This window comes from Petaurus breviceps, unplaced genomic scaffold, assembly GCF_028583685.1.
Source record: "Petaurus breviceps papuanus isolate PSGF00001 unplaced genomic scaffold, PetGlider_PUasm1.0 154, whole genome shotgun sequence".
In the NCBI taxonomy this organism is placed as follows: domain Eukaryota; kingdom Metazoa; phylum Chordata; class Mammalia; order Diprotodontia; family Petauridae; genus Petaurus; species Petaurus breviceps.
In genome coordinates, this window is record NW_027185715.1 from 6,672,084 (window position 1) to 6,677,372 (window position 5,289).

A 5,289-nucleotide genomic window follows, 5' to 3' on the forward strand; every position below is an offset into this window, starting at 1 on the left:
CATTGCTGAGAAAACCTAAGCCTACCAAACTTGGTAATCACACAAAGTTGCTGTTACTTTGTACAATATTCTCCTGGTTCTTCTCACTTTACTCCTCATCAGTTCATGTAAGTCTTTTTTTTTCCCTTTAATCCACCTGCTCATCATTTCTTACAGAGCAATAGTATTCCATTACATTCATATACCAAAATTTGTTTAACTATTCCCCAAATGATGGGCATCCCTTCAATTTCCAAAAATGTTATAATTTAATGGAACATCAGGAATATGATACATCTTAAACTGAAAGGAATCATCTCCAAGCAGGATGAACCTAGCACCCACAAAACAAGCCATGCCATTTTATCATTTTAAGGGAGTCCTAATTATTAAGAAATTTGTTCCTAGCTCTTCCTAGGCCAGCACTCATCAGGCATTGCCATGTTCAGCTCCAGCACCAAGATCGTGAAGCCCAATGGCGAGAAGCCAGATGAGTTCAAGTCTGGTATTTCACAGGCTCTATTGTAGTTGGAGATGAACTCTGACCTAAAGGCTCAATTAAGAGAGCTGAATATCACAGCAGCTAAGGAATTTGAAGTTGGTAGTGGCAGAAAAGCTATAATCATTTTTGTTCCAGTTCCTCAGCTAAAATCTTTTCAGAAGATCCAAATACCACTAGTTCATGAATTGGAGAAAAAATTCAGTGGCAAACATGTAGTCTTTATTGCTCAGAGGAGAATTCTTCCTAAGCCAACAAGAAAAAGTAAGCAAAAGCATCCCAGGAGCCATACTCTGACTGCTGTGTGTGATGTAATCCTTGAAGACCTTGTCTTTCCAAGTGAAATTGTTGGCAAGAGAATCTGTGTAAAACTAGACGGCAGCAGACTCATAAATGGATAAAGCACAGCAGAAAAATGTGGAGCACAAGGTAGAAACATTTTCTGACGTTTATAAGAAGCTGACAGGCAAAGATGTTAATTTTGAATTCCCAGAGTTCCAGCTGTAAATGCAGAAATGATTAAAGTCCATTGTTCAAAGAAAAAAAAATGTTCCTAATTGTTAAGAAGTTTATTGTTGTTGTTGTTGCTGTTGTCAGTACCCCTCCCCAAACAAACATAAAGCATAAATGTGTCTCTTTGTACCTTCAATAAGTTGCTCTGTGTTCTACCATCTGAAAGCCAGTTAAATTGGCCACTTTTCTACCTGAAAATCTTTCAGATACTTGAATAGTTATCATGTCTCTCATGAAAATTTTCTTCTGAAGCTATCCTAGCTGAGGTAGGAGGGTACCTTGAGAGAGAAAAGGCAGAATGTGTTGGGCAAAGCCAGCCACCTCCACCATCTTGACCAATATCTCTTTTCGGCGTCCTTTCTATCCCAAGGCATCATAATTCTTAGTGATGTTTTCTAGATTCCTTTTGGTAGCATTATTTAAGACTCTGATGCCCCCGTCAGCAACTGCATGGGGGAAGGATTACAAAAATTCATGGGTTTAACATGGAGAGCTTTAAAGAATCCATTGGTATCTCAGGGTTCTAGGGCTTTAGGATGAGAACACCTGGCATGCTTCATAGCCCCCACAGCAGGAATCTGTGTAAATAAAAAAAAATGCTGTCTACCATTCCCACATCTCTGCTCACTAAAAGGACATTCTAGATCTCTCCACAAACCAGGAATGCTTGGGAGGCAGCTCACACAAGCTTTCAAGGGCCAATTATTGAATTTTTAGTTTTGGCATTTATGTCTCAGAAATCAGCAAATACTGAAATCAGAACTTGATTTTATTATTCTTAATTGTCTAGATATGAAAAAGTGATGGTGAAAAAGTTTTTTTTCTTTCTTCAAATGCTTTATTAACTTCTGATTTACATCATTCATTTCCACCAGATTTTGAGTTACACATTTTCTCCCTATTTTTTCCCTACACACTGCCCCAAAATAGAAGTCCCACAGGATATCCCCTCCTCCAATCTGCTCTCTCCCATATTTTCTCCCATACACCTTTCTACTTTTCCAGTGGATCTCCATGCCCCAGTGTCTGTATATATTATGACCCAATTAAATGTAAAATAATATTAATAGTATTATATATATATTCGAGTATTTGATTTTAAAACTTTGAATTCCAGATTCATTCACTTCCTCCATTGTCACCCACCCTTACTGGGAAGATAAGCAGTTCAGTATATGTTGTACATGTGTGGCTAATGCAAAACAATAACATAGTAGATATATTGTAAAAGACTGATTATATTTCCCTCCCTCCTATCCCACCTCCCACTTGTTCTATTCTCTACTTTGCTCCCATCCCTTTTCAAAAGTGGGTGCTTCCAACCTCCTTCCCCCCCAGCCCGCACTCCCTTCCATCATCCCCCCTCTCATTACCTTCTCCTCCCCTACTCTCCTCGAGGGTGAGATACCCTATTTAGTGTGGATTTCACTCCCTCCTCAAGCCAAATTCAATGGGAATAAGGTTCACCCATTCCCTTTTGCCTTTTTATTCTTCATCTTCCTTGTAACCATTTCCCTTGACTCTTCTATATGAGATAGTTTACCCCATTCTGTCTCTCCCCATCTCCTCTCATTATATTCCTCTCTCACCTCTTAATTGCAACTTTTAAGGATCTTCCCTTCTGTTAAATTGGTCCTGTGCCCTCTATCTATGTACACCTGTAAACATATATACACACATTCACATATGTATTCATATGCCCATATACCCTCCTGTATAAACATACATATACATATATATACATATATATATACATATATATATATATTTGTATTCCCTTCAACTACTGAGAAAAGTTTTATAAGTTACAATTATTGTTTTTCCATGTAGGAATGTTAATAGTTCAACTTTGATAAGTTCCTTATGATTTCTTTTCCCTGTTTACCTTCTCATGCTTCTCTTGCTTCTTGTATCTGAATGTCAAATTTTCTATTCAACTCTGTTTTTTTTTTTTCAGTAAGAATGCTCGAAAGTCCTCTATTCCACTTAATGACCATATTTTCCCCTGAAACATGATACTCAGTTTTGCTGGGTAGGTGACTCTAGGTTTTAATCCCAGCTCCTTTACCCTGCAGAATATCATATTCCAAGCCCTTCAATCCCTCAGTGTAGAAGCTGCCAGATCCTGGGTTATCCTGATTGTGTTTCCACAAGAATAAAATTGTTTCTTCCTGGCTGCTTGTAACATTCTCTCCTTAATCTGGGAATTCTGGAACCCGTCTATAATATTCCTAGGAGTTTTCTTTTTGGGATCTTTTTCAGGAGGCAATTGGTGGATTCTTTCAACCTCTATTTTGCCCTCTGGTTCTAAAACATCAGGACAGTTTTCTTTGAGAACTTCCTAGAGGATGATTTCCAGGTTCTTATTTAGATCATGGCTTTCAGGTAGTTCAATAATTTTTAAATTATCTCTACTGGACCTATTTTCCACGTCAGTGTTTTTTTTTCCCATGAGATATTTCACATTATCTTATATTCTTTCATTTGTTTGGATCTGTTTAACAGCATCTTGATTTCTCATAAAGTCATTAGCTTCCATTTGCTCCAATCTAATACTGAAGCACTGATTCTCCTCATTGAGCTTCTGAAAGTCTTTTTCCATATGGCAAATATGACTTTTTAAGGCATTCTTCTCCTCATTGCCTATTTGAGCTTCTTTTGCCATTTGAGTTAGTCTATTTTTTAAAGTATTATTTTCCTCAGTCAGGTTGTTGACTCTCATTTTGTAATTTTCTTGCATCATTCTCATTTCTCTTCCAAATTTTTCCTCCACTTCTCTTATCTGCTTCTTAAGGTCATCTATGGCCTGTAACTAGCTCATATTTTCCTTAGAAGCTTTTGGTGCACGAGTTCTAACTTCATTGTCTTCCTCCCATTCCATGCCTTGCTCCTTTTTTGTCCCCAAAATAGGAGTCTAATGTTGGAATCTTCTGTCTGCTTTGTTTTCTTTGCCTGGTCATGTCTCCCCTCAGTCACTTGACCCCTGGGGCTTTTTGCCACAATAAGACTCTGCCACCAGACAGGGGACCTTTCCTCCCAAACACTGGGGTTTTCTCAGCTGCAGGAGGTATTAGATGGGTGCCCTCTCTGAGGTCTCCACACCCTCTGCAAGCTGGTCACACACCCCAGGACCTCCCCCCGTAGACTGCAATCCAGATCCAAGCAGGTTAAAGCAAGAGTGATTACCCCTCAGACTGGTGCTTGGTCCCCCTACACTCTGCAGGCCAAGACCTGAAGCTGCCATGTGGCACTGGCTGGCTGTGCCAGTGTCTCAGTGGCTTCTCTCCCCGGGGGCAATACTCATGCACTCCTACTTATGGGGTCCCAAAGTCCAGACTGCACTGACCTCTCACTTTTTCCTTTGCATTTATGTGTTGATAAATCTGGAAATGGCCACAGCTGCTACTGATCTGGTGTCCCTTGCCTGGTGGTTGTTCAGGCCCGCCCAGGGGCTAAAGCCTCAGCGTGGGGCTGGGCTTGGCTCCCAGAGCACTACGTTGGTCGATTCCTGCTGGCCTGCCAGGCTGTCCTCAGCGGGAGGTTAGCTTCTCTGTGTCATTTTGTGGGTTCTGCAGCAATAAAGTCTGTTTAGAGTTCCCTTTTTACATGGATTGGGTAAGGTGGGAGCCTGGGCAGCAGGGAGGTCCTGCTTCTCGATGGTGAATAAGTTAATAATAAAGACTAAACTTAAAAGTGTGTTCAGTGAATTTTTTTTTCCACTAGAGAGTCAGTTGTTATAAACATTTACCAGGATTTACATGGCACACCTCCACCTCTGCCAATCTCTTCAACTGTCTACAATTCTTATGCTTTTCTCATAGAGCACAAAGCTTTTGAAGCCAAAAAAGAAAAAAAAAGCCTTGGAGGAGTTAGGTCCTTACAGACAGGAGCAGAAACAAGACACTAAGGCTTAGGCTTAGACTGTGGAGACCATAGCTTTTGTGTCCCAACCTCTTCATGAAGTATGCTGACATGGGAAGGGCCCACATGGGCATGATTTGGGTGCACCATTCCCATTTAACAGTGAAAGCATGCTCTGTCTTTTGTTAGATGATCCATTATGCATTATTCAATTTAAAATAGGCAACTCCTAATGAAGAGCAATAGCTTGACCATGTCATCAATTAAGTAGCAACCAAGACCTAATCACAAGTGAATGATTCTTAAATGGTATGGGGGCCTCCTTCAGTTCCTGAAGCCTAAAAGTAATTGCGTGTGGAATCTATCCCTTTGTGCCCACCAAAGAGTCCACTCAGCCTGGTCCTTCTTAATAGAGACCTTTGAGAACATAAGCTCCA

The 5,289-nt window shown here is 40.3% G+C and overlaps 1 pseudogene; it reads left to right on the forward strand.

The window, feature by feature from the left end:
* Nucleotides 1-402: 402 nt before the first annotated feature.
* LOC138156334 (small ribosomal subunit protein eS7-like) lies at nucleotides 403-1,006 on the forward strand (annotated as a pseudogene).
* Nucleotides 1,007-5,289: the final 4,283 nt, after the last annotated feature.